The 5,435-nt window shown below is 35.7% G+C and overlaps 2 long non-coding RNA genes across 4 annotated transcripts; both read right to left on the bottom strand.

Moving 5' to 3' along the window:
* Positions 1-2,493: 2,493 nt before the first annotated feature.
* Positions 2,494-3,823, bottom strand: LOC109186996. 3 transcript variants are annotated; one of them, XR_002055200.1, is made up of 4 exons: positions 3,525-3,823; positions 3,286-3,396; positions 2,931-2,997; positions 2,494-2,830 (listed from the first exon to the last, which is right to left on the bottom strand). It is a non-coding gene; the product is annotated as an uncharacterized LOC109186996 (long non-coding RNA). The 3 variants fall into 3 exon arrangements; XR_002055201.1 differs by having other exon boundaries at positions 3,286-3,376; XR_002055202.1 differs by having other exon boundaries at positions 3,582-3,823.
* Positions 3,824-4,527: 704 nt separating this feature from the next.
* On the bottom strand, positions 4,528-4,814 carry LOC109186993. The gene is made up of 2 exons (XR_002055198.1): positions 4,656-4,814; positions 4,528-4,565 (listed from the first exon to the last, which is right to left on the bottom strand). It is a non-coding gene; the product is annotated as an uncharacterized LOC109186993 (long non-coding RNA).
* Between the last annotated feature and the right edge of the window lie 621 nt (positions 4,815-5,435).

The following is a 5,435-nucleotide window of genomic DNA, read 5'->3' as shown; positions in this document are numbered from 1 at the left end:
TATATATATATATATATATATATATATATATATATATGTTCCGGATCAGGTGAGGACTTATCCTTAGGTGAGGACGTGAGGACTAATCCAGATCATCCATTTTGAGTGATCTAAAGGCTACGACAAAACAAAAACGCGCTGCCCAAAAAAGTGGGATGGATGCACAACAATCACACTATGAATGCACAACAAACTGGGACAGAATGCACAACAAACTAACACAGAATGCACAACAAACTGATAATGAATGCACAACAAACTGAGTACGAATGCACAACAAAATGAGTACGAAAAATTAAATTCATTGCATATAATTAAATAACAACCATTGGCTTAATTAAATGAAAGGATCAGATTAGTCCTCACGTCCTCACCTAAGGATAGGTCCTCACCTTATCCAGAATATATATATATATATATATATATATATATATATATATATATATATATATATATATATATATATATATACATATATAGGATCATATGAGAACATGTGTTTAGGTGAGAACGTGAGAAAACATCATGTCCATCCATCTAATATTTTTTAATGGTCTAGATTATATTAAGTGCGTGCGAACGCGCATTAAATGTGTGCAAACACACTAAATCACATTTGCTCACATTTAATGTGCGTTCGCACACACTTAATCTAATCTAAACCATTAAAAAATATTAGATGGATGCACATGATGTGTTCTCACGTTCTCACATAAGCACATGCTCGCACTGGAACTCTAGCATACATATATATATATATATATATATATATATATATATATATATATATATATATGGAAGGGATCATGTGCATTTGTCGCTTTTCGTGCGGTTGTGCGGTTGATTAATACGCGTGAGTTTTATACTTAATGTGCGTGAGTGTTGTGCTTAATGTGCCTGAGATTTGTACTTAATGTGCGTAATGTTAATGTGTGTGAGTTTTGTACTTAATGTGCCTGAGTATTGTGCTTAATTTGCGTGAGATTTGTGTTTAATGTGCGTGGGTAGTTCATAATTACGAGCTCAGAAGGAAGCAGAACAGAAAACTCACGCACATTAACGCCCAAGCTTCTTGTTACTTCTTCCTTCAATTTGGCCATGGATTCTGGATTATCAGCTACCTTCAGTGCAGTTGAATGTTTATATAGACAGCGCACGCACAGCAAAATTTGCACACCAACTAAGTGTGAATTTCTGTTGTATTATTCCCATAATTCTTAACTACTATAGCCACCTCCGCATCATCATCATCAGGGAGGGGGCAATGGCTACTGGGGATGGGGAAGAAGATGACATCCATATTTTCTGCTGCATTTTACACATTCACGCACATTAAGTACAAATCTCAGGCACATTAAGCACAATACTCACGCACATTGAGTATAAATTTCACGCACATTAATCAACCGCACAATCGCACAGGAACCTTTCACTATATATATATATATATATATATATATATATATATATTAGCGCTCAAATGCGGCAGTGGCTTTAGGTGCGGCGGTGCGGCTATATCAGCATCGTCCATTTTGCTTAATCTAACGGCAGCGGCTAATTTCTGAAGATTTAAAGATTTAAGCGCGTCCTGATAAGTGGGGGGTGTTATGGTAATTGTAGTGGTTATTTATATCGGTCGCTTGTCAGAATAGACCAACAGTGTTAACAAAAGACACCAATAGTGTTAGGAAAAAGCACCACAATGAAATGCACAAATACACCAAAAAACACACAACACACTCAAAAAATACACCATATAACTCACCACCCCAATGGTGTATTTCCGAACAGTGTGTGGTGCTTTTATTCATACCTAATGGTGCGTTCTGGTGATGCATATCTAATTTGTGATATGTTTTTTTGTTGTGCATTTTCTAACATGGATGGTGTATATTTGTATAACTATTAGTGCACCCGCACTAACCGCATTGGAAGGCGCGGGCGCACCTAAACTTGACACCAACACGAATCCTCAAATACACCACAGTAAGGTTAATAATGCACCAATAACGAACATAAAACACACAACACTATGATTTGATCTATTCAGGTGCCCAATGACGACTTTAATCTTGCAGTTCGCGTAGTGTGAGAACGTGCGCAAAAATATCGGAAAAGCCTGGATGAATGTGCACTAGTACAGAAACAGTCATTCGCGTCCAAAGTTATGGCTAATTCGCGTCCAAAGTAGCTGGGACGTAGATGTCGAGGACGCTTATTGTATAAACAATCAGCGTCCAAAGTAACTTTGGATGCGAAAAATGATAATTCGCGTCCAAAGTTCAAGAACTTTGGATGCCAATTGTCATTTTAAAAAACAAAATATTACCTTTGCGCGTCCAAAGTTCATGAACTTTGGACGCGCAAAGGTAATGTTTTGATTTAAAAAATTATAATTCGCGTCCAAAGTTCGTGAACTTTGGACGCGTATAGTAAAAAAAATTAAATTTTTTTTTTTTTATAAAACTACCAAATTTTTTTTTTTCCTGTACATTCCAACATAACTACCAAATAATATATTTCAACATTAATCAATTTAAGATGTATACTACACACCAATTCTATCAACTAAAACACACTAATCTAAAATTTCAAATTCTAATAACATTTTACTACAAATAAACTAGAAATTCTACAAATAAACTGCCCAAATTCCTAAACATCCATCCATGGTTAATCTATATGCTGCAGCCCTAATGAACTCAAAAGAAAATGATTTAGAGTTAATACCACCCAAGGTCCCTCGAGCTAATGGTTGTTTTTGCAGTAGATATCTCTTTCTGCCATTCCTGTATTTCCTTTTCACAATCTTCTGATTTGGATTTCCACGCTACACAAAAATAGGACTTATAAATCCTTTGGATTTGGATTGCATTATGGGAACAAAATTAAAGGTCATTCCAAAAAAGAACTTTTGTATGATTATTTACCTTGGCAACACTAATAGTTTGCTGCCCTATAGCTTCATGGATGGTCACCCTATCATGTTCCTTCATGCTATCAAAAAGCACATCATTAGGCTTGCATATCAAAGCTAGACTTATAGTTCATCGGTTAGCTTTATCAAAGCTAGACTTATAGTTCATCGGTTAGCTTTATCAAAGCTAGACTTAAATACAAACTTCAAACCAAGTCTATATAGTACATAAAAGATTAAAAACCATATTTATCACACCATATCAAGCAGTAACACTAGCATCAAGTCCCTATAAGTTGAAGTGGGAAAACTCACAAAAATTGGCTAGAATTTGTAGAAAGCCTAAAACATCAGCAAATTACACTTACATTAACACAAATCACACCATGAGGCATGGTTCACCAAGCAAGGTGTATCGCAAGCATATAGTGATGTCTATTTTCCGAGTGGGGATGATACCTGCAATAAGGGGATGATACCTGCAATATGAGACGAGATGTTGCATAAGGAGCACAATGACTCCAAACCATCCTATAATATCTTACAAGTAAAGATGACTATTTTCCGAGTGAAAATGAAATTTAATAATTTAGAAATGAAAGCACACCGTAATATGAAGAAGCAACCATAAAGACACCAAATATGGTAGTAAATAAGCTGTTACTTGAGGTATTTGTAGCATACTACATCTGCATCTGCTTCTAGCCAAGGTTTTCCAGAATCAATGGCTTCAAGTGTTCCTAGTTCAGGCTTCCTCTCTTTTACCTACACCAAACAGAATATAAGCTCATGGAGGAGATATCATTGATTAGAAGCCAGGTATAAAACTTGCTTTCAGTATTTTTCTGTTATAATATATGGAATATGAAGTGCATAAAATCAGAAATAACACATCAATCCTAGGAAAAAGAACGACTTGTTAACATACATTACTCCTAGATGATCAAACACAACTACCAGCAGTCTATTCCACTGAGAACACACCTGATTACAGGTGGGATTGAGACTGGTTACTACAATGCCCTACACATAAATGAAGATAAAACAAAATAAATATAAGCAAATGCACAGAGTCACAGATAATATTATTCGCTCTGGATTACATACTCCTGTTCAATAATTTACAGTGCTTAGATTCAAATCAGTGGCTCTGAGAACATGAAATGTAAATATGTAATGAACTTAAGTACAAGTGTAATTAAATAGGAATAAAACACTGATTATGATTCAAGAAACTTCATAAGCATCAATTGCCAAACATACAAATGACCGACTTGCACTTCAAAATCATAATTCATCATCATAAATCTGTAGAAACTACCTTTAACCTTCAGAATGAACTAACAATTTTCTATATATGTTAATTTGCACTTTCCTACCAAAGTCACCAATTCCAGATTCTAGAATACATAGCCATAAACTTTTCTAAATACCAGCCAGATTACAAACTACCAGACAATCAGACATACAAATCAATCAAGCATACTCAGACCTTATTAATTACCATTTGTCCAAAAAATATAAACAAAATAGCATATGTTATAATTCAGCACAAGTCATAGACAAAACGGGAAAGAAATAGTAGCATACTGCTTTGCGGAGCTTCTTTATCAAGGCCAAAGGCTTCCTCTTCAAACCCCTCTTGAACCTATCATTCAATCAACACAACCAAATTCAAAACTAAATCTCCGCATATTCAAATACTACGCAATCCATACAATCGAATAGCACAAAATACCTTCTGCGAGCTCGGGCAGTGAAGAGTTTGACGAGGTCATCTGTGGACATATCAAGGAGCGCATCAAGATCCACACCTCTGAAGCTGAACTTCTTGAACGTTCTCTTCTTTGGCTGCCCTGCCGCCACATCGTGTTCTGCATCAGCCTGTAGTCAAATCGCACAGCTTCATCAGTGAACATGGCTTACCGGAATACACACATACTGGTGCACATATGGACATAAAAGAGACAGAAACCTGCAACACCAAGTTAACACTATTTAAGAGAAAAATAAATAAATTATGGCACAATGACTCACCTTATTCAAAGTTCGGACAGCAGCAAACCTAAGAACTGGCTTGGAAGAGCTTAAAAACCGACCATAGTAAGACTCTTAACAAAAGCAAAAGGAGCCGTACTTACTGGCTTTCTACCAGCAAAAACTTCAAATAGTTTGTCTACAACTTCTAAGGTGTTTGTCTCATCAAACGAAACAGTGATCTGGAAGGAAAGTGCAGGTCTAATTACTTCACAATATAAGTACCAGGCACCTTTTATCTCTATATAATTCTTGTATAAAAGCCTATGCATGAAATCAATAAGAATATAAGATTATTTTCTCTTAGCTAAATACTTTACAAAGTACACCTAACCAGACTTATAGTATTGTTGTCCACAACCCGCAAGTTAATTTCATTTTTGTATGCAGCTTCAGCAATTGCTTTTGCATCAGTGCACTTAACCTTCACAGTGTCAAAGAAGGGAAAATGCCAATGTTCCAGCAAGATCATAAACACGTT

This window comes from Ipomoea nil, unplaced genomic scaffold (assembly GCF_001879475.1).
Source record: "Ipomoea nil cultivar Tokyo-kokei standard unplaced genomic scaffold, Asagao_1.1 scaffold1416, whole genome shotgun sequence".
NCBI lineage: Eukaryota > Viridiplantae > Streptophyta > Magnoliopsida > Solanales > Convolvulaceae > Ipomoea > Ipomoea nil.
This window is presented reverse-complemented; position numbering and strand designations above follow the sequence as displayed.